Raw genomic sequence first — 27,073 nt, 5'->3', positions numbered from 1 at the left:
ATCAGACAAAGCAGATTTTCTTTGAGTAGAAGCTGCTGATAATTTTTCTGTCTTTAATTTAATAAATGAATCATAATAAAGAGAGAGTTGTTTTGTTTGATCTTTCTATGGATGTTCCTGTGGACAGACATGAACATAGTGTAGTGGGAAGATAATGATCCTGAGCTGGAGTCCTGGCCCTATGGTTAATGATTCTGTGTCCTTGAGAAGGTTACTTAAACACTCTGAGTCTTGTCTTCTAGTCTGTAAAACGGAATTAACAATGTCTATTTCATATGGCAATTGAGAGAATGAAATACAGTAACACTAAAATGCTGGACACATAGTACTTCCACATACTTTTTTTTTAAGATCCTAAAAGAAATTTAGTTTGGTAAAATTTTACTCATTTGTCTTTCCACTTTAACTGCTTGTTCTTAATTATGGCATTTTAAAACGTATACTTGTGCTTAATACATAAAGAAAGAATTGGAATTGCTGCTCTTAACATAGCTCAGCCAGCTTCCACTAAATTGCGTATCTTTGGTCATACAGAAACCCTCTCTAAATGTTTGAGCCATGCATATACAACCCCAGACACCTGGGTTAATTAACTATAGGTGCCAGAAAATAGGGACCATTAAGGCAAGTTTGAGCTGTTCTTTCATTTCAAGAAAGGGAAGAGTATTACTACATCACAATTTGAGGGATGGCTTTTTTCCTAGGTGTCAACAAAATGAAACTCCACTTTGTAGTTGCTGACAGAAAATTAGTTGCTCTAATTTACATATATTTCTCCCTTTTAAATGTATCCTCAAAATTGGGAGATGAATAATGCATATCCTGTAGAAGATAAAGTCAGTAAATGAAATTTTATTTTCATCTGGGAGTGTTCACCTTATACACTCATTCCAAGAGAAAATCTCAAATATGATGGCATCAGATGTAGATTGTCAAATCAATTATTTAGGTGATGAGGGACAATAAATAAAATATCTTGGTTTTAGGGAGCTTTGGTAGCTGGGCTCTCTTCACATTATTTAGAACCATTAAGAAGGCTATTTGCTATCACTTTCTTCACTCCTTAATTTTTTGAATTTCTAAATTGCCTGTCACCAAGGAAATCCCAGGGATCCTCAAAAACTTGAACCAATACAAAATGCTTTGTTTAAGACCTGGGAGTGAGCAGCTGTTAGTAAATATGAATGCTTATTGCGTGATATAGTTTGGATGTTTGTCCCCCAAAGTTCATATTGAAATCTGATCCCCAATGTGTCAGTGTTGGGAGGTTTTGGTCCATGGAGGCAGGTCCCTCATGAATAGATTAATGCCCTCTGTGGAGGTGTGGGGTGAGTGAGTTCTCACTCTGTTAGTTCCCACTAGAGGTGATTGTTAAAAGGTGCCTGACACCTCCCTTCCCCCTCTCTCTCTTGCTTCCTCTCTCGCCAAGTGATCTCCTTGCACCCACTGACTGCCTGTAGCTTTCCGCCATGAGTGGAAGCAGCCTGAGGCTTGTGCCAGTTGCAGCTGCCCAGAATTGCCCAGGATATAGACCTCTTCTCTTTAGAAGTCACCCATTCTCAGGTATTCTGTTACAGCAACACAAAAATGGACTGATACAGTGCACCAGGAGATGCTACGGATAAATTAAAATTGTGACAAAAATTTAGAGATGTGAACCATCATGTCCTATATTCCTTGGCTTAAACCTGAATTTTTCACAGATCCCATAGGCCACATTGCTATTATTTATTCAAAAGAGAGACATTTAGAAAGTTCTTGTGTGCAGTAAACATCACAACCCATTGCATGGTTAACGGGAGAAACCACTCTGCAATCTTATTAAAAGAGGCAGGACCCTGCAAATCTGAGTAGAGGCACAACGGGGAGTTGTAGCAGTGGTAGTCACCATGTTGGAGGCTAGTGCCTGGTAGGCAAGTCAACATCTCAAGACCCAACATTTGGCCTTCTGGTGTCAATGGGATGTCTGATATCAGTAAGGAGAGGGTTTCAAGGGTTTCATAGTGCTTACAGTTTGCTTCTAATTTTCAGGATTTCCTGTTACTCTTCTTTACCCCCCATCTGGGACCCTGGCAGTGTTTGGGTCACTGAGAGAAACAGAAAGACTGTCCTCTACCAGGATCTTTACAATCTGAGGCAGTGGAATCTGCAAAAGAGGCCCAGAGTTGTGAATTTTATCTTCACAGTTTAGAACATTAGTGCTAAGTGTCTCTCCAGTGCCATCCTTGCATCCTGGGCCAGCTGACATTGGCAAATGCTTGCCCAAATGATCTGAGGGGCTTGCAAGGGCTTGCAATGGCACTGAGATTCCCAACTGCTGATGACCATTGAGGCTTTTCTCCGGAAAGCCTCATGTAAAATATCTTATCATGCAGGGCTAATTCATGATGTAGTGATGTAGTGATCAGAATTAATCCAGTTACCTACAACAAACAGTGCCCTAAGAAAAGTGATATAGAACAAAGAGAGGGAAGACTAGAAAATTCTAGAATATAGCCCATTATGTGAGGCGAAAACCCTGTAACCATAGAATTGGGAAGAAAGCTGTGAAAGAAAAGGGGTGATCTCCCCAGTTCAGAATGCCCCACCCCTCAGGAGCTTCTCAATCCACCATGTTTTTGGTCCTGCTTGCAGCATCATTTACTCAGCACAGCCTTTCAGGATTTCTTCTTTTTAGCTAATGAGCTAAATTCCTTTAAGCCAGCAACAGTCTCCTAGTTGTCTGCCTCTTTTCTCATGTAATGTAATTCTTTCCTATGAAGATGGATGTGAGTTGAGATTTTATAATGCTGCTATAATATTTCTCTCTCACTCTCCTACTTCACCCACATGGTGACATTTGGGCCATTTTGCATCCACATAATGCATGGTCTTGCCATCCATAGTGCCAAAGGCAACTATGAATGAAATGAACATTAAGCACATTAGTTGTCGATGCTATTAAGGCCATTAAGCATATTAGCATGCCCATTACTTCATTTTCCTGCAGATGTTTTCATAATAGCACCCCCTGTGATCTCCAGTCATGAAGAAAATGCAAAGCCTTCCCAAGCAGAAACCACTGTGGATGTGGACAGGAGGTGAGGTTCACATGGGCCACATTGGGTCATTAATGGAAAATTATGCAGGCTCCATCCCGCCAGATGACACGGGCAAGCATGAGATGCAGCACAACAAAGGCAGATGCTAACCTGTGCCTGCTTTGCCACCCACCTGATTGTGTTCAGCTCATTAATTCGAAAATCAAAAGGAGGAAGTGAAATTAGAAATTTCAGTCTTGATCCACCTCTCTTCTCCCCTGCAGCTGGCAGCTATAGAAGTAGAATAGCCTGAAACTCCACAAAAATGTAAAAGGTTGTTCACTGAAGTTTAAAAAATGGACCAGAAAGCCTTAAGGAGGCCAAAAACAAAGAACCTCTAATTGAAGGAGTTATGTCAGAACAAGCCCTGGAAACACCCAGCATGCTCTTTTGATTAATTTATTCTAAGGATGTGCTGAAAATATACCTATCTACCTTGAAGCAGAAGGAGAAATCTTCACCGTTGCCTTTTGGCTAGATTTGTTTTACCCTCACTGAAATGTCTAGTTTATTCACATGGGAAAAGCATCAGGCTCTGTATCTTTTCAGAAATAATGTACGCAAATGAGAAAGATGCCTTCTGCAGCAGAAGTGGTGCCCTGGGAATTGAGGGAAATGATTTAAGACTTTGCGAGTTGCTGTTTGGAAAAGTTAAACCTAATGTAAAATTTTAAACTATAGCCTTAGATTAAAAAATTCTAGCTCCCTGGCATTTCATTTGTAACAGTAAGGAACACTTTCAGCTGTAAGTAACTGAAGACCTGTTCTTAATTGTGATCACATCTGTTGTTTACTTACGAAGTTGGTGGCCCCTCTTGTTGGTGCAGCAGCTCAATAACGTCATCAGGGAACGAGACTCTTTCTGTATTTCCACTCTGCCATTCTTAGTATATGTTGTCTTCATGCCTGCAGCCTCATTATCACAGCATGGCTACTGAAGCACTGGGCCTTACATCTATAGGCAAAGCCAAGAGGAGGGAAGAGCAGCCAAACAGCCAGAAAGAACAGGTCCTCTCCACTAAATTGCAAAGTTCTTAGAAAAGAGACTGTATCTATGGTACCTGATCTTTGTATCTGCCACCTTCCCTGGCCCAGATCCAGTACAGACACAGAGTAGATGCTGAAAAATGGTGGAATTACAGAAAAAAAAAACTGTACACAGCCCTAATCATGCTTGTCAACAACTATCAGTGAGTGGATTTTTTTCTTGGGTCATTCCTTAAATGCCCGGCATCTACACATTCTCTTCAGCCCAGAACAAACAGCCGTGGAACGACCCATTCATCACGTGGATAGAACGGCAAGGTACAGACCCCACAGCGTGACCTCAATGAACAGATCCTCTAAAAGGCAAATAGCTCCCAGAACAAATTCTGCCCTGTTTAAAAATAAAAGTGAATTGACACCAAGCATAGTTGGCCTATTAGGACAGCATAGTTCTAAAGGTGATGATCTTACTGTGGAGCATAACAAAAATATCTTTATTCACACCTTTGTTTTTTAATCCTCAAAGAGTTAAAAATAAATATGGTCAACCCTAAACCAAACTGTGAAAATGCAGAAAAATTTTGCTCTTGTTCTCCAGTTTTAGGTAGTTAGATCAAATAGTATGTACTTTTAAATGACTTTTGCCATATGTTATTGAAATCCCTCTAGAAAGCTCTCTGTAAGCACTGATGAGAATGTCCCTAAACAGAAAAGTTGCATTACTGATCATTTATTCCTGTGTTTTGTGTCCTTACTTTTCTTCTTTGACATGCTAAATTAGGAAAAGTGAGCCAGGGATAAGCCTGACTGCAATTCATACATGTGGACTGCTGGGAGCTTGTTGTGGGTAATTGTTATTTTTAGCTTTCTGTACCCGTAAAGTCCTGCCTTTAGGAGAATCACCCACGTGGATAGCCTTGCTTGGAAGTAGGAACCCCTTTCTTTCCGGAGCCTTTCTTTTCCCTCCCACAGGACTGACGCTCTGCCAAGCAGATGCTCTCTCCTAACTCTGGATCCTGTGTGATGGCTGCAAGGCCAGCGCCTACTGTTGGGATTTATTTGTTCAGTGAAAATAGAGGTGTGTGGACCAACTGGTTCTTGCTGTCCAATCTTTCACATAAACTCCCTTCTATTTCTTAAGACAGCCAGGAGAGTTTTCTACTGCTTGCCCACAAGGGTTAATAGGTTTTCTTTTTTAAATTTATGACCACAAATCCCAAAAGGTCTCTCATCGATGCTCAGCCATCATCTCTGATTCCCTAGGAAGCTGCTCTCCCACTCTCTGAGATGAGCATTTCATGTCAATTCTCTCCTCAGGTTTCCTTCCCCAACTCTCAGCCAACCACCTTGCCGCATACTCCTCAGAAAAAAAAAAAAAAGGCATCAAAATTGAACGTCCTCACATTCCCATCACCAAATCGACAACCCCGCCTGCAGCTGTACCAGCCTGTCTGCCTTTCCTGCTGTCAAAATTAAAGAATCATCTTCAGTCCTCTCGAAGTCCTGGACCACGAGGTAGAAGCCACACGTTGTGGAAGGGAGAGTAAGAAAATCGTAAGAGCTATGGTTCTAGCTCATACATGTGGGGAATGCCATGGTGTGCCACACAAATACCCACCTCCAGGGCTGAGGCACTCATTCCCCAGCTTCTAGGAGTGTGGCCCTGACTGCTGTCAGCTGATCCCCTCTCCGGGACTTCTCAGCTGAAGAGAGTGCCATTATCTAGGATCAGGCCTCCTTTCCTGGAACAGTCCTCATCCAATGACAGGTCAGTGTGAGGGTACAAAGACCCATCTACCTTGCCCCAATTTGGGACAACTCTGTGGGGCCATTGTAGCTCCAGAATGACCCGTGGGATAAACTGAGATCTTTATTGATTGCATCACGGTTTTAACTTTTCTCTTTGCCAAAATCCTATTTCCTTCACTCGTGAGAGCACGCCCTAATGCATTTATTGTCGACGAATCTCTTATCAGAGTCTACTGTTTGGGGAACTTGTCTAGGAGCAGTTAGTGCCAGAAGTTGTCTCGGACAGCAGACTCTAAAATGAGATTTTGGAGCTGGATCACCTGCAGACGGCTGGCAATAAAGATCTCATCACTGCTGGTAGTTACTGGTAGATCCTGGCATGTCGTAGCATGCAGTTGTTAAAATTTTACTGGGATGAACTGAGATGCTATACTGATGGAAGGTAATGCACTGGCAGGAACAATGTATGACACATCTGAGAGATAGAGGAAGAGAGTATATGGAATATGGAACAGGAAGGCTATTACTAGGGGCAATCAATGCTTTGAAGAATGACAATGAAAGACCGACAGTAAATTATCAGGCAAATGTGAAAGCCAGGGGACCTCCTTGGCAGCATCTAAAAAGGTTTTCATCTCCTGCAGCCAGATAACAGAAAGAGGTGAGGATTAGGAGGACTTATTTATAAGAGTAGCAAAGCTCCAGAATTTGTTATGTCAAGGTTAGGGCCCTTCCTGGGAAAGAGTGAGACCTTGAAAAATGGAAATTGGGATATCGGAAACACACTTGAAAATCTGGAAACTCTAGATTCCCATAAACCCTTTGGGTCTCCAGAAATAGCCCACCCCTCTATGTTAAAGTTTAACCCTCCCCTTTTGCTTTAGGATGTTGCTGCAACCATTCCTCTGCAAGATGATATGTGACTCTCTTAGTAACAATTTAAGGAAGACAGAAAATCTTCCAGAAATCCGAAGAGGAGAGAAAACTTCCCAAGTCTTTATATGAGTGCAGCATTTTTCTGATAGTGAACACCCCTGCTCCGCCCCCCAAAAGACATTACAAGAAACAAAACTATACACCAATATTTCTCATAATTATAATGTAAAAACTTTCTATAAAATCTTAGCTAATTTAATCCAGCCAACTATAAAAAGAATAATACAGCATGATCAAGTGGAATTTGTCTCAGGAATACAAGGTTGGTTTTAACATTTGGAAATCAATGTTATCCACCATTTTAACAGACTAAAGAAAAATTTTATAATCATCTTGATAAATGCAAAAAAGGACATTTAACAATATTCAACATCTATTCATTATTCAGAAACCTAATAATAACAGGGAACTTCCTTAACATAATAAAAGTCATCTACAAAAAAACCTGCAGACTTTATGATGAAAGACTGGACAGCTTTACCTTAAGATTGGGAGCAAGGTAAGAGTGTCTGCTTTAACTATTTCTATAAAATGTTGTCCTGAAGGTCCTATTCACTGCAATAAGACAAGAAAAGGAAATACAAAGCATCTGAATTAGAAAGGAAGAGGTAAACTGTCTTTACCCACAGACATGGTCACTTATGTAGAAAATCCTACAGAAGCTACAAAAATGCTACTAGAACTAATGAAATTACACTGTTGTAGAATACAAGGTCACTATACAAAAATAAGTTGTAATCCCCATGCAAATGCCCTCTGAATTACACTGGGGTTACTTCCCAATAAACCCATCATAAATTGAAAAGGCATTTAATATACCTAATCTTCCAAACACAGCTTAGCTTAGCCTACCTTAAACATGCTGTGAACACTTACAATAGTCTACAGTTAGGCAAAATCAGCTAACACAAAGCCTATTTTATAATACAATATGTCAAAATTGTGATAGTTTTGCACTATCATAAAGTTGAAAAATTATAAGTTGAACTATTTTAAGTCAGGGGCTGTCTGTAGTAGCAATGAACAATTGAAAATTGGAAATTTTTACAATATCATTTATAAAATTCTTGGGGATAAATTTGACAAAAGATGTGCAAGAGTTGTACACTGAGACTATAAAACATTGCTAAGAGAAATAAATGAAGATGTAAATGAATGGAGAGATATGCCAAATTCATGGGTTGAAAGACCCAATACTGTTAAAATGTCAATTATCTACAAATTGATCCATTTCAATACATCAAAATTCCAGCAGATTTTTTGTAGAAATTGCAAGCTGATTCTAATATATGCATGGAAAGGCAAAGGACCTAAAACAGCCAAGTTTTTCGTTTTTGCAGAAGAATAACAAAGTTTACACTGGCTGAATTCAAGACATTAAAAAGCTAAGGTAATGATTATAGTGTAGTATTGGTGTAAATATAAACACAAAGATCAATTAGATTAATAGAATAAAATAGGTAGTCCGTAAATAGACCCAAATATACATGGATGATTGAATTTGAGAAATTCTATTTTTTATTTTAATTTTTAAAATTTATTATTAGCATATTCATTCTGACAAATAGTGATATTTCTTTATGCCCTTTACCTAACCTGTCACTTCCCAAGCCCCCTTCCTCCTTTATTGAGATTTAGTTCACATACCCCAATATTCACACATTTAAAGTATACAATTCAATGGTTTTTAGTTTATTCATGAAGTCATGCAACGGTCACCACATTCTAAGTTTAGAACATGTTTTTCACCATGAAAGGAAACCTCATACATATTAGAAGTCACTGTCATTCCCTTTTTTTCCCTTAGCCTCTGGCAACTAATAAATTACTTATGTCTCTGTGGATTTGATTATTCTTGACATTTCATATCAGTGGAGTCACACAATATGTGGCCTTTTGTGTCTGACTTCTTCTACCTTAGCCTAATGTTTTCGACCTTCATCCAGCATCCATCGTCTAGCAGGTATCAGCACTTTTTACGACTAGCTAAATAATGTTCTATCGTATAGATATGCCACGTTTTATTAATTCATCAATTGATGGACATTTGTGTTATTTCTACTTTTTGGCCATTATGAATAATGCTGTTATGGACATTTGAGTACAAATTTTTGCATGTACATACATTTTACTTTTTGCAGGATATAAATCTAGGAATGGAATTGATGAATCATATGGCAGTCCTATTTTGAGCATTTCGAAGCAATGCTAAGCTGTTTTTCAAAGTGGCCTTACAATTTTACAATCATACCAGCAATGAATGAGGACTCCAATTTCTCCACCTCCTCACCAACACATTTTGATGTCTGTCTTTTTTATTATTTATTCATACTAGTGAATGTGAAGTGGCATCTCATTGTGGTTTTGATTTGCATTTCCTCAATGACTGGTGTTGAGAAACTTTTTCTTGCAATTATTGGCCATTTGTATATCTTGATAAATATCTATATTCCTGTGCCTACTGATATGGTCATGTGTTTTTTGTTCTTTATATATTAATATGGCATATTATATTTTGTTTTCATATATTAGACCACTTTTGCATTACTTGGATAAATCCCATTTGGTAGTAGTACATAACCCTTTATATATGTTGCTGGACTCAGTTTGGTGACACTTTGGTGAGGATTTTTTCCCTCTATATTAATAAGAAATATTAGCCTGTAGATTTTATTTCTTGTGATGTCTCCATCTGATTTTAGTATCAGGGTAATATTGGTCTCATAGAATGAGGTGAGAAATATTTCTTCCTCTTTTATTTTTTGGAAGAGTTTATGAAGGATTGGTATTCAATCTTAAATGTTTGAGTGATTCACCAATGAAGCTACCTGGAACTAGGCTTTTCTTTGCAGGAAGTTTTTGAAATTATTAATTCAATCACTTTTCTTCTTAGAAGCCTATTCAGATTTCAGTTTATCTTGAGTCAGTTTCAGTAGCTTGTGTGTTTCTAAGAATGTATCTTTTTATCTAAGTTATTTAATTGGATGCCATACAGTAGTTGATTTTATTCTCTTATAATTTTTTTATTCTGTAAGATCAGTAGTGATGTTTCCGTTTCTGTTGATTTTAGTAATTTGAGCATTTTCTTTTTTTCTTCTGCAGCCTAGGTAAAGGTTTGGTAATTTTGTTGATTTTTCAAAGAACCAACTTTTGGTTTCATTGATTTTGTCCATTGTTTTTCTATTCTCTATTTCATCTATTTTTGCTCTAATCTTTACTATCTCTTTCTTTCTGCCTACTTTACATTTAATTTACTCTTCTTTTTCTAATTTTTTGAGGTGGAAGGCTTAGTTTTTGATTGGAGATCTTTCTTTTTAAATATAGGCATTTACAACTAAACGTTTCTCTCTGAGCACTGCTTTAGCTGCATCCTGTAAGTTTTGGTATGTTGTGTTTTTGTTTTCATTCATACCAAAGTATTTTCTGATATCCCTTGTGGTTTTTCCTGTGACCCATTGATTATATAGGAGTGTCTCGTTCAATTTCCACATATTTGTAAATTTCTAAACTTTCCTTCTGTTGTTGATTTCTAATTTTACCCATTGTGATTAGAAAACATCCTTTGTATGATTTTAATGCTTTTAAAATCTACCAAGGGTTGTTTTATGGCCTATCATATCTTGAAGAATATTCTATGTGCACTTGAGAAGAATATATACTCTGCTATTTTGGGGTGAAATGTTCTATAGCTGTCTGGCAAGTCTGGTTGATTACAATGTCGAAGTCTTCTATTTCCTGTTGCTCTTTTGCCTTTATTCTATTCTTATTAAAATGGCATGTTGAAATCTTCAACTATTATTTTTCCATTATCTGTTTCTCCCTTCAATTCTCTAGTTATTGTTTCATGTATTTCGGGGCTTTGTTTTTAGATACATAGGTGTTTATAATCATTATATCTTTCTGATTGATTCACACTGTTATCATTACAAAATGTTCTTCTTTGTCTCTAGTAACATTTTTGTTTCAAAATATTTTTGTTTTACTTAGTATAGTCATACTGCAGCTTTCTTATGGTAACTATTTGCATGGCATATTTTTTCACCCTTTTACTTTCAATCTATTTGTGTATTTGGATCTAAAGTTGTGTCCTGTAGACACTATAGCTGCATCTTTTTGTTTGTTTGTTTCTGTTTTTATCTAAGCTGATCATCTCTGTCTCTTGACTGGATTGTTTAACCATTAGCATTTAATGTCATTACAGGTATGGTAGGATTTACATATACCATTTTGCTGTTTGTTTTCTATGTCTCACATACTTTAATTCATCTGTTCTTTCTTTAATGCCTTCTTTTATATTAAGTGGATATTTTATTGTGCAACATTTTAATTTCCTTTAAAATATATAGTTTTGAATTATTTCCTTTGTGTTCACTCTAGAACTTACAATATGCATCTTAATTTACCAAAATCTACATCAGATCTATTTCCAATCTACATTAGATCCATACTATTTCCATCAGAAATGGACAAACTTACTCCTGTAAAGTTCTAATCCCTCCTAACCCTTTTTAAAACCCTAATGTTGTTATACATATTACAGTTATATTTGTTACAAACCCAATGGTATGCTTTTATAATTATTATTTTATATAATTATATGTCTTTTAAAGCTGAGAGAAAGGATTTACTTATAGATTTTACTATATTAAACTTCATAAGCACCATTTCTGGTTCTCTTCCTTTCCTCTTATGGATCCAAGTTACTATCTGGCATCATTTTCTTATTGCAATAAAGTTACATTCCCACCTGCTACTTTTGTTCTGTTATTTTCAAATATGTTACATTTCCATATGTTATAACCCATCCAATACAATTATATATAGGTTATATTGTTTTATGCAATTGCTTTTAAATTAGTTAAGAGAAGAAAGAAGAAAATATATAGAGTTATGATGTCTTTTTAAATTACCTACATAATTACCTTACTGGCACTCTTTTTTTTTATTACTGTTTGATGTCACTTGTTGTCAACCTAAAACCTACCTATGGTATTGCTTGCATGACCATCTGCAAGCTTTAGTTCATCTGGGAATGTCATCATTTCACTTCCATTTTTACCCAAGAGAAATGACAGCATATGCCCATTCGAAGACTTGTACACAGTATTCACAGCAGCTTTACTTGTAATAGTCCATAGCAGGACAGAACTCAAAAGTTCATCAACAGGTGAATGAATTGATCGTGGAGTAGCCATACAAAGTACTACTCAGAAATAAGGAATGAACAACTGATACACATAAATGAATGAGTGCCATAAATATTATGCTCAGTGAAATAAATCAGAAAAAAAAAAAGCCTACAGACTGTATAATTCCATATGTTTATTTGTTGTCTGTATATCTTCTTTGGTGAAGTGTCTGTTCAGACTTTTTTTGCCCATTTTTAAGTTAAGTTGTTTGTTTTCTTATTATTGAGTTTTAAGAATTTTTTGTATATTTTGGGTAATAGTTCTTTATTAGAATATGTTTGATATGGATTGAGTTGTGTTCCCCAAGTTTTATGTTTAGGAAGGTTAATCCCCACTGACAGTTTTAAGAGGGGGGGAAATCCTATTATGGTAATTGTAATGTGGGGACTTAAAGAGATGATTAGATTGTGAGGACTGTGTCCTCTTGAATGGATTAATCCATTGATGGGTGGTCATGGGCATGGTTCTGATGGCTTTAAAAAGAAAGCACATGAGAGGCTTTCTTTTTTTCTACTCAGCTGTCTGCCATGTGACACCCTGAGTTGCTGTCACCTCCCGCCCCCAACAGGGCCCTCACCAGATATGCTCCCAAACTGTGGACTTCTCAGCCTCCAAAACTGTAATAAATAAACTTTATTTCTTTGTAATCAACAGAAATGGACTAATACGGTGTTTTGCAAATATTTTCTTCCAGTCTGTGGCTTGCTTTTTCATCCTTGTGACAATGCCTTTTACATTATAGAATTTTTTAATTTTAGTAAAGTCCCACTTATTTTTTTTCATGCATTGTGGTTTTGGTGTTCTACCTAAAAATTTATCACCAAAACCAAGGTCATCTAGATTTTCTCTATGTTACCTTCTATAAGTTTTATAGTTTTTGCATTTAACATTTAACTCTATGTTGGATTCAATTTGTTAACATTTTTTGAGGATTTTTGCATCTGTGTTCATGAGATCTATTGGTCTGTTGTTTTCCTTCTTTGAAATGTTTTATTTGGTTTTGGTATCAGGGTATTGCTGGCCTCATAGAATGAGTTTTCATCTCTCTGCTTATATTATCATCTGTTCTTGCATGTTGTCTACTTTTTCCATTAAGGCCCTTAACATATTAGTCATATTTATTTTAAATTTCCTACCTGGTAATTCCAAATTCTGTGTCATATCTGACTCTGGTTCTGATGGTTGCTTTTTCTTTTCAGACCATGGTTTTTCTTTCCTTTTTATTTTGCTTTCTAGCATGACCGGTAATGTTGAAAGCCAGACATGATGTATTGGGTAATAGGAATTGAGGTCATTAGGCTTTTAATGTGAGGGTCTATGTTAATCTGGCTAGGAGCTAGGCTGTGTTTAATGTTTGCCATAACTATAGGTGCCAGAGGCTTCAGTTTCCTCTAGCTTTTTAAATTATTTCTCTCCCCTGTGTCTTTGGATTTCCCTATAAACTTCTTCTTAAAAAGAGTCTGTGTCTTACAGCTCTCTCAGTTGTAATCAACTGTTATTATACTAGGGCCCTGTTGATGTGGTATGAAGATGTTGGAGAGGGAAAGTGTTCTATAATTTTATAGTGGGCCTGAGTCCCTGGGCATTTATTGACCTTCAGAAGTGTCTCTCAGCTTTTTGTTTTCTCTCCTTATGTGAAAACAAGAAGGCTAGAGGGGCTGGGGCAGTGGGAGGCCTTGGGCCTTGGTCACACCCCCCCTGACACCCACAGCCAGCCTAGAGGTGACCACCAAGCTGCCACAGGAAGTGCCCCAGGCTCTCCCAACCCAGAGCGGTGGCGTGTGAGGACTTTTGCCACACCCCCCTGACATCTGTACCCAGCCCGGCAATGACCAAGCCACCACTAGAAAACCCTCTCCCCCACCCCCAGTCTCCCTGTGGGAATGAGGGGGTGCCATGGGCCTCAATCCCACCCCTCCCCTTTCCTCCTTCTACCATCCCATTTTCTTCCCCTTTCCCCTCTCCCCCTCCCTCCCAACTGCTCCGCAACAACATCCTAGGATGCAAAAAATAATATTAATAAAATTACATTAAAAAAAAAAATAGGAAGGCTAGAGGGGCCTGGGGTTATCTAAATGCCATTTCCCTAGGTCAGGCAAAGCTCTGGTAAAGTAGTTTCCCCTGGAGAGCAGGCCTTTGTCATGGGGACACTCTGGGAATATTTCAAAATGGTAACTTTTCCTCAGGGCATGTTTCATAATGATTACTTTTTACTCCTCCTTCCTGAAACAGGAGGAGATTTTCCTTTGATCTTCACCAGAAAATCTAGTGGGACCCCTGCAGGTAGAACTCAGGGAAGTGTGGGGCTCCTATAACAGTGGCCCCCGGGAGTTTTGCACTCTCAAGCTAGACCACACTTAGCCTCGAGGAATTTGTCAAAGTTACCATTTAAGTATTCCTATTAATTTCTGACTCCATCGTTTCTGCTCCTGGTTGGTGATCTGCTCTGATTTTCTTTATTTTTCTCCTCTCTCCAGTGCTGTGCAGGTGACTTGCCCTATGACCTCAATTCTTTAATGGATCTAAGAAAAGTTGTTGATTTTCGGTTTGTTCAGCTTTGTTCTTGTTGTGAGAATGGGAGTGATGACTTCCAAGAACTACATGTTGGAATTAAAACAGGAAGCCTCTTTCTCTCTTTCTTCCTTCCTCTCTGTTGGTCAATCTTCCTTCCTTCTTTCCTTTTTTCTTCCTTTCTGAAGCAAATATGACAAAATGTTAAATCAGTTTGATCTCAATGATTCATATTCCCTCAAATCCAGGTTAGAGGCAGCAGTATCGGCATTCCTTTGGAGGTAATCTGTGTTCATTGAGAAATGAATTTACATTTCAGCCTCACTTTAAAATCATTAATATAAAATGGACTTCAGTTTCTATTACAAGATCTATTTAATCAAATCATCAAGAAACCACACAGACCTCCAAAGCTCATCACTAATTCTTTGGAACATTGGGAAGGCATTTTAGGGCATTTTAATATCTAACACCAATGTGTCTTTTTTTAAAAAAAAATTTTATTGAATCAAAATTGATTATACATATTTTAGGGGTTCTGCGCTGAGATATGTTGATCAAATCAATATTCCTAGCATATATATTGTTAAAAATCATAATTATTTTTTATGTCCCTGTCCCATCTCTCCCCATCCCCCACTCCCTCCCCCCACCCCCCTCTAATTACCCTAGATTTCTTCTCTCCTTCTGAAAGAGTAATGGTTACTCTGTTGATCTGTTGCCGAGATGATCTGACCAATGCTGAGAGGTGTGATCAGGTCCCCCAATATTATCACAGAGCAGCTGCTTCTTCTGTCACTCTGAAATGGGCTTTGTGGAGAGAGACATCCTCTTCTTTTCTTTGGTCTCTGCTGGTGTCTCTCCTTGTGTCAATGCACTCCAGTGGCTGGCGGACCATCTGTGTGGTGGTTGTGGTATCTAGCTGCTTTCGTGGCAGCTGTAGTTATTGTGGTGGCTGTGGTGGGCCACCCACATATGATGTTTTTGGCATGATCCTTGGTGCTGGCAGTGTGCCTGGTTGTGGGGAGTATCTGGTCCCTGGCTCTGAGCCTCGGGTCCCCGGGTGGGCCCCGAGGGGCTGGCGCAGTATGCCTGGTTGTGGGAGGGGGGTCCGGTCCCCGGCTCCATGCACTAATGTGTCTTTGATGGAGAGATATTTCTTCAAAAGCCGTTCCTTGTACTTCCTACTTACTGGTCTTCCCTCCAGGAGGCAGTTAGTAAGATTAATGAGAATTTCAATGAGTTAGAAAAAGGCCGGGTAGAAAAAGGCCCCCAGTTGACTAACTACATCTGCACAGAGTTCAAATTGAAGTACCTTATTAAACCAACACATCTGGATTTTTAAGTTATTTAAGATTCCTCTTATCTCTATTAGTTGTCATTATTATAACAGCAACAATAACTAAGTAGTCTAGTCTCTTCACTATGTAATTCTGATAATGTCTGGTTTTATGTAGAAATGGCTTAATATGCCCACTATTAAAATTTTTATTTTCTCTTATTCAAAAAGAAAAGTTTATGTTTGATCAGAGATTTACATCTTTCTAGAATCTAGTTGTTGACGAACTTCACATTCACAATATTTGTTTCTCCTTCACGTCATACACACCGAATGATTTGTTATGAGTTTAGGTTTTCCTAATGTACCTACCAACCACAGCTGCTTCTTGATGTTAGATTTCTCCCCCCACAGCAGTCAGATTTTTCCATGCACACTTCTGCTGGAGGTAGGGTGTGTGTATTAGTTTTCTAGGGCTGCCATAACAAAGTGCCACAGACTGGATGGCTTACACAACAGAATTTTATTTTCTCACAGTTCTGGAGGCTGTAAGTCCAAGATCAAAGTGTCGGTGCAACTGGTTTATTCTGAGGCTTCTCTTCTTGGCTTGCAGGTGCCACCTTCTCCCTGTGTCCTCACATGGTCTTTGCTCTCTGTGTGTCTGAATCCTAATCTCCTCTTCTTATAAGGACACCAGTCATATTGGAATTGGGCTCACTCGAATGACCTCATTTCAATTGAAAGAACCTATCTCCAAATACAGTCACATTGTGGGGTACTGGGTGTTCAACATATGAATGGCATGGAGCACAATTAGCCAATAATAGTGCCAGTGGCGGCACGGGGGTGGGGATGGGGTGGGAATATTTGGGGGATGCTCACTGTATTTGAGGCATTTTACACACATTATTTCACCGTCACAAAGTCTTATGACATAGGAATTATTTCTGATTTGCAGATGAGGAAACTGAAACACAGAGTCAGGCAGTTAGGAGGTAGTTGAGTCAACATGAAGACCCGGGTCTGCCTGCCATCAAAGTCCCTGTTCTCTCCTCTATGTCATATTATTAATATTTGTTTTATGTCCAAACTCTTTACTCCTCTGAATCTTGCCACCTTTGACCCCTTCCACTGAGTGACTTGTATTTGGGGTACCATTACCCACTCCCCAACCCAAACCATCAATCAATGGATTTGGAGAAATAAAGATAGCCTGGCATTAGAACAGGTAATGGGCCCTTGTCCTAGAGTAACCCTGAGACTCAGCCCTTCCTTATAACCTCTAGGGCAGCACATGTGCTATAATTTGAGCAGGGCATTTGCCTGGGCAGTTCCTCTCAATGTACCTTCCCAGTTTGGGATGCTCTGGGCATCACTTAAAGCAAATCAATCCTCAGGAGTCTGGTACCATGTTCTAGGACACTTGCTGGGGGGATGCCTGTTATCCTGAGGCACCGTGTCCTAGGAATTTCTCTCCTGAATTAGGCACATTCCCTCAACTAGGACTTGTGGCAAAATAATCCTTTAGCACAGGCCTAGCAATTGCTAAAAACATTGATGAAATTTCTGCATTACTTCTTTCGAATACTACAAATAGGACCAGTCTTGAAGGCAGGCAGAGGAGACAGCTGCCCAGAAGATGATCTCAGGACACCCAGGAAAATGTCCTTGTTTAGAGAGCTTAGTGTCCCACTGGATGTCACTTTTGTGTTTTGTGGGGTTCAGTTTTCCTAGATTTTCCACTCTATTGTGAGATCAGTTATTTTTGTATTATTGGGAATTTAACTCATATTCTATTTACAGCTCTCAGACTAAATGCCAAGCAATTGCTTTCTCAGCAACTCCCCATTTGCAAAGGAGTTAGGTTGACTTGCAAAGAGTTCAAACCTACTTCAACCATTTGGTTAATACCAATGCTGACACAAAAGCCAAAAGAGAGTCACTGGACTTCAGTCTCCAACTCTGCCAGGCAAAAACACACGTATCATTTCACGTATCTATTTATGCCGGCCTTCCTCCAAGGCTGATATGCTTCCATTTAAGGAGACCTGCTCAGTATTTGCACTACACAGTAAATATTAATCAACAGAAGCTTGGGTGTTTGCCACTACACAGAATAAATTATAAATATGGACAAAAATTCTTAGAATTAGAAGGGAATTTAGAGATCATTTATCTCAACCTGCTGATTTTGTAGCTGAGAAAACTCAAGTTTAGTAAAATTAAGAGATCCATCCAAGGCTTCACAATTAGTTAGTGGCAGAAGTAGATATTTACTACTATATTTTATGAATACTTACATAAGTTCATAAATGTGCTTGTTATAAATTGTCACTATGTGCTTTCAATATGGATTTTAAAACAGCATTGTTTTTTAAGACTATAAACAAGCCAGAAGAAAGCTATGTCTTAGTCTTCAAAGACATTCAAATAAGTTATAACTTACACCAGTTTTAAAAAGACGAAATGTGATATTTAAAATGGCATACTAAAATATCATCTATTTCCTAAATTTTATTTCAATTTACAATAAATATTTTTAAACCTCTCTGTGTAGTTCCTGTCCTTCTATGATGTAGCTCTGAGTCCAAACTAACAGCTGAAAAGAAAATACGAGGCGGTAAGATGCAGTGCCAAAATCAGGGTCATTTACAGAAAACGCCCTGAAACATTCTGAAAAACACTGTCAAGGATTATGGACCTAAAGTTAAATCTGTTTTGGTTCACACTGACACAAATTAGGTTGCTGTTCTTCTGCCAGGTTGATCTAACCTTCAGACAGAACAGGTCATTTCTGTGAACGGGTGCTTAGTGGCATGCAAACAACTTTTCTCAAACTCTGCCGTCTGGGGTCTTTCTTATTACCTCTGGAAGTGATCACTCTCTCCCTTGCACTTTATTGTAGCTGTTATATGTGACTTGTCCACCCTATTGGTCACACATACTGACCGGTACCACACTGATTTGTGTTCCTGTCCTATTTCTCCTATTAGATCAAACATGACCATTTCCCGGTGTTTGTGCCCTTTCCAGGACCCAGGGCAGTGCTCTGCATGTAATATGTGGCCCAGAAATATTTGCTGAATAAATAAATGACTAAGTGCATGCTGCCTAAAACAAATATTTACATCTGGTACAAACTAGTTGCAAAAGAAAATACAACACATTTAATGTGTTTAAGAATTTGAAAGTTTAGCATAAGAGGAAACGTATATTTCTTACAAATGTGCATGGATGGCCATTATTCTTATTAATCACACTTCTCTGTCCAGGGGTGGATTTATCTGTTGCTCTTGGACATTGGTTTGTGATAGAGAATATAATTGACTCTGAAGATGTCTATGGGAACGCCTAATATAGTCATCATTCTATTGTAGCAAAAGAAGTTTCTTAATTTACAGGTAAGGCAATCAAGGCCTGGGAAATTGTATTTGTTCAAGGTTAAAAAGCAGGGTAATGGCAGATATCTATATTTGCCATAGATGTCAAATACGAATTTTTAAAAAAGCATATTTTTGAGCTGTATTTTTTTCCCCTCTGTGCTTGAAATTAACTTTTAGAAAAGAATTCAAATTATAACTGTAGTAGTAAAAGATCCCACAGAAAAGTGCCATTAGCTTAGCCTCACTGTGAAGAATGTCCTAGCACCAAAGGGGGCTAAGAATTGATATGGATTATTGAGGTCAGGGAAGAAGGATAGAAGAAAGGGTCAGGTATTTTTCATGATGGTGTAGATTTTTTAAAAGTAAAAAGTAAAAGGCTGTATACTTTGTCAATACGGGCAATTACCATAAAAAATGCTTATCAATCGGGAAAAAGTGAGTCTTACAGGATAAAACAATACAAATTTTGAGTGACCAAATAGTGAATAAACAAGACTTTTCTACATGTGTATACAAAAAACAATAATTTAATTTTTTTTAGCCAAACTTTTAAATAAAAGATGATTGAAACACACGAACAGTAGCCCTTATTTAGTTAGGTGATGAAACCCAAGTAAGGTTCTGGTTTTAACACCTCAAACCCCAGCTTTCTTCATCTGTGGAATTTCCATCACAGTTGACCAACTTTTCTTTCCTGTCACACTGCAGTGGCCTAGTGGCTCTATTCTTTCCAGTTGATCTACTCATTTTCATGCCTCTGATCTTCCCTCAAGTGATGTGCCTCCATCCCTGGGATACTGGACAAAGCCTATTCATCCTTCTAACTCAAATGCTATGTCCATTGGAAAAGTTACCCTACTGCTCCATGTTAGAATTACATACTCTCTTCATTGCACTTTAACTGATTTCTTCCACTTATGGCTGGCTTTTTTCAAGAGTCCAAATCCCCAACATTACAGGACCCTCATCAGCTCATACTGTTCTGAAGTTGGTCATTGTCACAGGGCTCCCTCTGTCATGACCATTGCTCTCAATAGCTCCCTGCCTTTTCCTTTTCTTCCTCCCCAAATCTTTGCACGGTATGCTCTGAAATCCATACTGCAGTAACTTTAAAAATGTCTTCATCACAAACCAACAAAACAAATTCTGTTCTTTTTCACAATTCAGAAACACATAGGATATATAAAAGTTTTGAAAAACAACATGCAATGTATTCTGCTATCTTCAATTTTCCTTTAAAAAAATAGTACTGGTTGTGGGACAATTGCCAATCCACATGCAAAAAAATGAAGTTATGTCCTTACCTCATATCACATGCAACATTTAACTGAAAATGAATCATAGAGCTAAATGTAAGAGCTAAAATTATAAAACTTCTTGAAGAAAACATAGTGACCTTGAGTTGAGCAAAGAGTTCTTAGATAAAATACCAAAAACAAAACTCATAAAAGAAAAATTGATAAATTGGATTCTATCAAAATTAAAAGTTTCTGTGCTTCAAAGACACCATTGAGAAAACAAAAAGACATGCCACAGACTGGAAGAAAATATTTGCTAGTCATATATCTGATAAAAAATATATTAAGAACTCTCATAATTCACTAAGAAGATAACCCAATTACAAAGATTTGAAGATATATGAATGGTCAATAAGCACATGAAAATGTGCTTGGTCAACATTAGTCATGAGGGAAAACAGAACCACTATACACCCACTAGAAGAGCTATAATCAAAAAGACACACGGTACCCATTGGAGGGTGTAGAGTAACTGAAACACCCATACGTTGCTGGTGGGAATGTAAAATGGTACAGCCAGTTCAAAAAATAATTTAGCAGTTTCTTAAAAAGTTAAATATAAACTTTTCATATGACATAGCAATTCTACTCCTAGGGATATATCCAAGATAAATGAAGACATACTCATATGTCTACCCAAAAACTTATACACAAATATTTAGAGTGGCATTATTAATATTAGCTCCAAACTGGAAACAATCCAAATGTCCATCAATTGGTGTCTGGATTGGACTATTCAGCAATAAAAGGACACTATTGTTACATGTTCAGTGTGGATGAACCTCAAAAACACCATGCTAAGTGAAAAAAGCCAGACACAAAAGATACATATTATATGATTCCATTTATATAAAATGTCCAGAAAAGGCAAATTTAAGAAAACAGAAAGCAGATCAGTGATTCCCTAGGGCTGAGGAAATCATAAGCATGAGGAAACTTTTTTGAGGTGTTGAAAATGTTCTAATATTAGATTATGGTAATGTTTTAGAACTAAATTTACCAAAAATCACTGAATTGTACACTTAGAATGGATGAATGTTATGGTATATGAATTATACCTCAACAAAGCTGCTTAAAAAATTAAAAGTAGTGTTGGTCAAAACCCACTACATCAATTTCTTGACCCACTAACAAGTCATGATCCATTGTGGAAAACACTCCCCTAGATCCTTAAACTTCTCACCAAAAGTTCTCTCCACTTCCCGCCTTAACTAGAACCAGGACACCAGTTCTATTCCCCAGTGCTATGTCTAGATCTCCTGCAAACAGGGCTTACACACCTTCTTCTGCAAAGTCTCTGCCATAGGGTTTTCCTCTCCTCTACCCCTTCCTTTCATCTAATGAACAGTCAAGTTCTCCAACAGTACTTCCTCAAACCTGTTGACTTCTCTCCATTTCTATTCCTCTGCCTTAGTTCAGGCCTGTCATCTCTTACCTTGATTATTGAAACAACTACTATGTGGTTGCTTTGATTCTAATCTTGCTACTTTACAATAGACAGGTCCTTCTCAAGCACAATCTTGTCATGCTAGTTGCTGTTTAAACATTTTAAAGGCTTCCAGTGCCCACAGGATGAAATAACTCCTTAACAAGGCAAATAGAGTGTTGGCTGATGGCTGACAATAGATAACTGATAAAACTTGAAAGATAGAATGAATGTGTCTCATGTCATGGTTTTTTTTTTTTTTTTACTTTTAATATAACTATTTGTATGTATGCGTGCCTCCCCTGCAGTTCAACTCCTCTAGGACAAGAACGTGTGTGTTTATACTCATTTGTCTTCCCTAACTCCCACCACTGTACTCCACACGGTAGGAATCAGATATGCATTTGTAAGTGAATGAATGGAAGAGGACTTGTCAAAGAGCTGTGTTAAGACCCAAGAGGTGCTGGCTCCCAAGGAAGTTCTTGGCTTTGGTTTAACCAGCAAAGCAAACAAGAGGCTCCTGGTACAATATGAAAACTCACCAAATGTTCTACATTCCTGAAATCTGCCTGGGGACTCATCATTCAGGCACTGTTTTGACTTAAGAGAGTTGATTAGTTCTGTTCTGGACTCCATTCAGCAGCCTCCTGCCAGGCACTCCTAGAATCTTCCAGAGAGCAGGAAGAACACATTTAGCTCTTATGTTGAACATGGAGATTTGAAGGATACTATCCACATGTGTGGCAATAGTTTATATCTCAAATGTCACTAGAAAGGCTTAGTCCGTCTCATATTATCAAGCCTGGTGAAGGGACAAATTTGCTCTGTGGTAAGTAGTAAAGGAATGTGTCTCATTGTCCTGTCCTTTCTACCAACTTGAAAATAAACTCTGTCAAAGTACATCTTTTTGGTTCACTGCTAAAACAGAGGTGGGCACCTTCATGAATTACTTGGCTGCCTGCGTCTAAAAAGGTCATTTTTATTTGATTCTAAAAGTTTGGCTGAGGCATTTTTTGAAAGAAGAGCCGGATAACTATTTTTTATCCAAAGCATTTACCGAAAAGAAAAAATTACCATTACATCCAGCCAAATTAAGGCTGTCCCCTGTTAGGAAAGAATAGAATTCTTATAAAAAACATTATATGTGGCCATTTTGACTCTTATCTTGGCCTTCAAAATAGTAAATTTAATTAGATGATGTTCTTCAGAAAGAAAAAGAGTAAAATAAAATAGCCAGGATTAAGAAGAATAAAAATCTTCATTGAACTGACTTCTCAGAAATAATCATTTTTAAATGTTAAGTTACTTTTAGGTTATATTTTATAATGGTCATAAGATATTTTCACAGCTAATTTTCCCTGTACACTCTCTTCCTGCCATCTCCTTATTTTGCTTATGTTGTTGCCTTAATCTGGAAGACCATTCTCTCTCCCAAGGTGCCCAGTTTAAGTGCCATCCCTCTAGGAGGCCTGCCCCGAACGCTCAGACTCTCTTGAATACTTCATGTGAGCAGACTGTCAGAAGTGGGTGGGGACGAGGGGGAGGTGAGCACATTAAAATCTTGGGTGTAATTTGAAAAGGATATTAGGATATATTTTAAAATAAAAGAAAAGCTATTATTATTCGTTGGCAGGGATAAACAAAAGATATAATCTTCTCCAGGCAGTGAAAGGCAGCCTCTCTTGTACCCAGCCCTTCATCATAGCACAATCTCTAGATGTTAAGCTTTTTTTTAAACTGAGAAAAACCAGTGTGGAGTCTACATCACACTGTGCACTTAACATGTAAAACTCAACATGTGCAAAGTTCCTAACAGTTTAGAAAGAGCTCACACACGTATCTCAGTTGGTTCTTAATACAGCCTGTGGGTGGGATTAGTATTACATTTCCATCTTAGATAAGATAGCTGAGTGTCAGAGATGCTCACCTCTGTAATTATATTTATCTAGTAAGGAGGAGACCCAGCCTGGGGTCTATACTTAGTTTGCTTTCTTTTGCAACATCCTATGATCTCTAATTTTTCACATTGGTTATCTCCAAATTTCTTGAGAATCCTTTCCCTGAACCTCCTCATTGTGTTTAGTACAATTATGCGTGGATGGATGGATGGATTTACAGTACTATGAAGAAATATTTAACACATAGCTGTTACAGGATTGAAATTGGAGGGATAAATATGTTTACTTCCCTGACACGCTGTTAATACTTTTTTAAATTAAGAAATCCAAGAAACCCTAAAGCTATTTAGATGTTAATCATGATTATTCATTTGATACAGCTGGAAAGACTCAGGAGCCAAGGATTTTGATCAAGGTTACAACTGAATCATAGAGACAAGAACAGTTGCTGTGATTTCTTTTCTGTTCATAGGAGTTATTTCTCTTCTCAATACACATTTGTGCACGCTTACTGTATTTGAAACAGACTTCTGGAATGAAAAGTAACATGGTCTTTGATAAAGATATTTAAAAAATCAGTAAACTAGTCACAAGCTATTGTTTTTCATTTAAATATAGACTTTTTTCTCAGTCTTTAATGATGGGACAAAGTGATTGTGCTCAGAGGGCCTGTATTAAATAGAATTATTTGACGTTTTCCTATGGGACAAGGGAGTATCTGTACGATCTAGCTATAGCCCCATGTGAATTTAGAAACATAGCTGAGATTCATGTGGTGTCTTTCAGTTCAGATCACTATTTGACTGAAATCAAAGTAAGTTTTGCAAGTTAATCAAAGCTGATTCTTCCTGAGGCTAGGAAAACTGAGTCTCCTGTCAGCTCTCACTAATGAAGACAAAATAAACAATGCTTGCAGTTAACGATTGGCACTTGAACTACATTGCTGTGGGAAAATAGCATAACATTCCAAGGTCTCTCCAAATGCGTAAGGACACAATATAGGTTTGTTCAAAGTTTGGAACTAAGTAAATTTTAAGATTTACAAAAGTAAAATTTCCAAATTGATTTTTTTCAATAAATTTCCAGTTCCATGAAGAAACTCTACTATGTGCCAGGTGCTCTCAAGTGCATTATTTTATTTTCATTCAATTATTACAGTAATCTCGGGCTCTTAACCCAACACTACACTGTTTCCAATTACCAATGACTGGCAAAAAAAATACAGGCATATTTAAAAAAATGAAAACATCCGGGAAGCCTCAGTAAAATATTTTAGTTGTCTTATTTATAGGTGTTTCCCATGGAGGAGAAATATCAGAACCTCATAATTTCAAGAAATACGCAAATTATCATTATCAGAATGAGTGATGCAAATTAAAATGCTGTCCAAATAAATTATTTTGCCCTGGAAGGGAAATTTATATTTATCGAATTCTCTACATTTATTTTATACTAATTATTTCAGAGCTGGATGAATTATAGGAATTACATGATAATTATTTTGAACTCAGGCAAAGAAACTTACACAAGTTCCCTAGTGTTACAACACTGTCATTTTTCTCTCTAAATATTTTAAAGACAGTATTAATGTTTAAGAAGGGTTTTCAAATGTCATATTTAAATACTTTTTCCCAGGGCTGGCCCATGGCTAACTTGGGAGAGCGTGGTGCTGACAACACCAAGTCAAGGGTTAAGATCCTCTTACCGGTCATCTTTTATAAAAAAATAAATACTTTTTCCCCAAGGTCTGCATCATGCTTTTACTAATTAACCAGTCTGATGGCTTCTGGCCAAAATAAACTCTTCAGCAATATTGCATTCACGCGTTTATGATGTAGTTATTTAAACACTTGATTTCCAGGAAATGAAGTTTTAAAACATGTTTAGGTAAATACTTTTTAGCATTATCCAAATGGCTCAGTTAACTTGATTTACAAAATTATTAGAAATTTCTGTGTCAAAGCAAACATTCATTTCTGCGGAAGGCTATTGCACCAATCTCTTAAGAATAACTCTTACTGTGGGTCATCCCAATTTTTAAAATTGACCTAAGTAATTAATATACAGCTATTTCCCAGGGACATAGCATGAGCTGCAGGTTAATGTTAGTTAGACAGCTGATATGTTTTTGAGTAATGAATTGGCAGTTTTATTTCCATTATGCTATCTTCACCAATAGTACCAACACCACATCTCCTGTAAGCAAAAAAGAATGCTTTAGGCCCTTTGAGTTAAATATTAAAGAAAAAACAAATGTGAAAGTATACTGACCAAATAGCCAAGTTTTTAAAGGTGAGATTCAATAAATAAAGTATAGTTCATCTCTCTGCTGATTTGGCAAACTTTTCTATGTCGCCACTGGGTCTGAGAAGCAATTTCAGCTTGGTTAGTGATTTTAGATAAATAAACACCAGTCAGACACGATGGACCAAATCATGAGTATTCTATGCTCTCTGAAGTCTTCGGCTGGGCCTAGAAGTAATGTAATGTGTAATGGCTCGGCGGCCTGGACAGCCGCACTGGGAAAGCAACAGCCAAGACTGATTATGTCGATAACGACAACAAATGAAGTTCAACTTCCTATGGCAATGCTGAAGGGCTCCGATCATATTTGCCTTGAGTCTCTAAATTCATGTGCATTTGTTTATTCCATGCTTTGAAAGTTCTTGAACTGAGTTTCATTTTGAGAAAATCGTTTGCCAGGAGAAGAAGAGAGCATGGGCAGAAAGGATGCCAGCTGAGCAGCAGTGGCACAAGGAGAAAGCTGTTACGAAGAACCCATACATTTTTTTTTTGTCTCTTCTATCTCATGAAAATTATAGGACAGAAACAAATGCAGCTGATGTCATGCATTTTGGGCGAATCTATTAGGGATGTTATCATTAAGTTTTTTTCTAATTATTTCAGTTCTGTTCTTGTTCCTTCTGCTTGTTTTCTTCCCAGTCATGGCCTTGGTCCAATGCACACTGATGGTGCTAGGTTCCCCCGGCACCATTTCAGGGATGACCCTCACCCAGAACCCGGGTCACAATCACCATTGTACAACTGCTTCCCGGATGTTCACTGGGGAAAGTAATTGTATTCATCACAATAAAATTTATGAAGTGTAGGTTAAAACATAGAGAGAGAAATATAAACCGGTCAGCCTAAAAAAAAAAAAAAAATATATATATATATGTATAATAAAAAACAGACAGACAAATAGAGATTCCAAACACATACTTTAATAGAGATCCTACATGTGTAAATATGTACCTTCTGATGTTATATATATCATTCACGAGAATTTAGGCAGACTTTTTTGTTTCTTGAATTCTTGATCAACATAATATTGCCC

Source organism: Cynocephalus volans, chromosome 5 (genome assembly GCF_027409185.1).
Source record: "Cynocephalus volans isolate mCynVol1 chromosome 5, mCynVol1.pri, whole genome shotgun sequence".
NCBI classification, from domain to species: domain Eukaryota; kingdom Metazoa; phylum Chordata; class Mammalia; order Dermoptera; family Cynocephalidae; genus Cynocephalus; species Cynocephalus volans.
This window is presented reverse-complemented; position numbering follows the sequence as displayed.